The sequence below is a fragment of the Chlorocebus sabaeus genome, chromosome 18 (assembly GCF_047675955.1).
Source record: "Chlorocebus sabaeus isolate Y175 chromosome 18, mChlSab1.0.hap1, whole genome shotgun sequence".
Lineage (NCBI taxonomy): Eukaryota > Metazoa > Chordata > Mammalia > Primates > Cercopithecidae > Chlorocebus > Chlorocebus sabaeus.
The window spans coordinates 55,496,012-55,499,111 of record NC_132921.1 but is presented as its reverse complement, the minus strand read 5'-3'; the positions used below and the strand labels follow the sequence as shown (position 1 = coordinate 55,499,111).

The window sequence follows — 3,100 nt, the reverse complement described above, 5'->3', positions numbered from 1 at the left end:
CCCAGGCAATGACTAATCTAATTTCTGCCTTAATTGATTTACCTATTCTGGATATTTTATATAAATATAATCATACAAGTTGTGACTGGCTTCTTTGACTTAGCATAGTGTTTTCAAGGTTCATCCATATTTTCACATGCATCAGTACTTCATTCCTTTTCATAGGTGAATAGGATTACATTTTCTGGATATATCACATTTTGTTCATCCACTTATGAATATGAATAATTGACTTGCTTACACGTTTGGCTATTAAGAATAATGCTGTTCTGAACACTCATGTCCAAGCATTTGTATGGCTGTGTGTTTTCCGTTCCCTTGGGTATATAAACACAGAAATTGAATTGTTAGGTCATGTGATAACTTCAGGTTTAACATTTTGAGACGTTGCAAAACTGTTTCTGAACTGGCTGCAAATTTACATTCTCACTAGCAATTGTACAAGAATTCCAATTTCTCCATGTCCTGGTCAGCACTTGCTATTGTTTGTCTTTTTGATTATAGCCATCCTAGGGGATGTGAAGTGGTATCTCATTGTAATTTGGATTTGCATTTCCCTAGTGACTGAAAATGTTGAGCACTATTAGCGATACATATTTTATCATTTGTATGTATTCTTTGAAATATATCTATTCAGATACTTTGCCCATTTTAAAATTAGGTTCTCATTTTATTATTATTATGAATGTTTAAAAGCTTTTTTACTGCAGATCAATTCCCCGACCCCCCTTAAAAAGAGACAAAATGAACGTGTACATGGGATGGGAACTCTGTTGGATCGTTCAATTCACCCAGCCCTTTGTTGACCACAGAGGTGGGGGGAACAGGGAGTAGGTTTTATTAGTCAGGCTATCATAGCAACCAGATGTTTTGATGGCAGTTTATTTGAGGTCCACCGATGCTTTGAATATGCATAGAAAAGCATGACTCTCATTTCTTACCTGCACACATCTTAACACATTCAGATGCCATGGAAGCTACAAAGAAATAAAAAAGTATATTCATTCCGAGATTCATTGATTGAGATTTTTAAGTGCCCCCTTTTTCTCACAGAGGTCCAGAGCGGTGATAACGTGCCAGAAGTGCTGTGTTTTCTGGTGTGAGCTCCCATCTTCGGGTGGTCCTGAGACAGTAGATTGATCCTGGAGTCTTGTTGAAATGAGCAGGTGGTCCAGTTGGTTGGAATATGTGTAGCCCGAATCCTGGGGGTGGAGGTGGAGCAATGTTCACCATAGCTGGAGGGCCACTTGAGAGTAGGTGGAAGGAGTTGGCAGATGCATCTTCTGCTGCTGCAGGAGGAGAAGGAGTTCCTAGCAGACCCGGAATGAGCTCTAGCTGGATCCCAGAGTCTGTGGTTCTGTCCTTTTTTTCTTTTCCTCTGGCTGCTTGGGATCTTCCCCATTTTACACTGAGTCTGCAGCCACTGACAGTCAATTTATTAAATTGACTTATCAGCAGCCACTTCTGCAGCCTGCCCTGTGGAAAAGCAGCACACTGCTGGCCAGGCGTGGTGGCTCATGCCTATAATCCCAGCACCTTGAGAGGCCGAGGCGGGCAGATCACCTGAGGTCAGGAGTTCGAGACCAGCCTGACCAACATGGTGCAATCCCACCTCTACTAAAAATACAAAATTAGCTGGGCATGGTGGCATATGCCTGTAACCCCAGCTACTTGAGAGGCTGAGGTGGGAGAATCGCTTGAACCTGGGAGGCAGAGGTTGCAGTGAGCCAAGATCACGCCACTGTACTCCAGCCTGGGCAACAAAGAGTGAAACTCTGTCTCAAAAAAAAGAAATAAAATAAAATAAAAATAATTACATAAAAATAAAAGCACACTGCTGTCTCTGCACAGTGATCATTGAGATCTCTCCACATAGGTAGAGATGATTTGTTAGCTTGGTCTCAGAAATAATACCCTCCAGACCATCAACATATAGTGAGGTGATAGCCTTATCCTCTGGTGGATCTAGATGTCACATTTTTAAAGCCTGCCTTAGAAGCTTCTATGCTCCAGCTCCAGGGTCACTGATTCTGTAATACTGGTCTTTAATATTCTTATCAGCAAGGGTATTATCTGGATGTGTAGGCCTCTCATGTCTATATGGACGCTCCTCTCTTCTCTCACTCTCTCCTTTTATCCAGAAGGAGCAAATGTGGGCCTTATTTCTTAGGTGGTAGGATATGGTCTGGGCCAGTTTGTTCAGCATGTCATTGCTAGATGTGGCTTTCCCCAGCAGACCAACCGGCTGTGTTCCATCAGAGTTGGAAACCTCTCTTTCCATATTCTGAATGGAGTACTTTTGCTGACCTCCAACTTTGGCATGTCATCTTTTAAGGATAGTCCTGCATCATGAACCTGGATGGGTGGGCCATACTCTGCCACTAAGAGGCAGGTCTGACAGAAATTAGTTAATTTGCTGCAGCTGTGGTACCCTTCAGTCTTCTTGAAATGCGTGTGAACCCCAGGGCACCAGCCAAACACTGAATGGTTCGGCACAGATTTTGCATTCCTTCCCACACTTTTCCTTGGTTATTTGGATATCCGGGTTTTCTGCAAGACATGTCTAGCACAGAACGGGGAAGTCTGCTTCTTCCCAATTCTTCCTGCTGTAGGTGTGGAAATGCAGAAAGGTCACCATCTTAAGAGCATCTGGAGGCAGTGGTAGCTTTCGAGGTGGTAGAGAGGACCACTACAAATCCCATCAGGCCCAGCCCTAAATTTCATGATTTTTTCTTCAAGAATAGTAAAATGGATGATCTTGAAGTCCAATTTCTTCGTAAGTGACTTTATGCAATATGAGATTAATTTCCCTGTTAATAATAGTTCCAAGACAGAAGTGAATGTAGAGAGAAGCGGATGAAAGAGGAGATTTTCGGTTTATAAAGATCTTTATGCTTCGTCTTTTTTTTTTTTTTTAAAGTGCATGTACCTCTTTTATAATTGGAGATAGAAGAAATATGATGGCAGATGCTGTTTGGCAGCAAAGCAGCCGTGTTACCTTCATCACTAGTTGTATTCGGATAGCAGGAACCTTGTGATTGTGACAGTGTCTCCATGAAATGCTGCATTTGTGACTAGTTGTGCCCAAAGTTTGATGTCT

General features: G+C 42.2%; 1 pseudogene; it reads right to left on the bottom strand.

The window, feature by feature from the left end:
• Positions 1-961: 961 nt before the first annotated feature.
• On the bottom strand, positions 962-2,638 carry LOC103222599 (pre-mRNA-splicing factor RBM22 pseudogene; annotated as a pseudogene).
• Between the last annotated feature and the right edge of the window lie 462 nt (positions 2,639-3,100).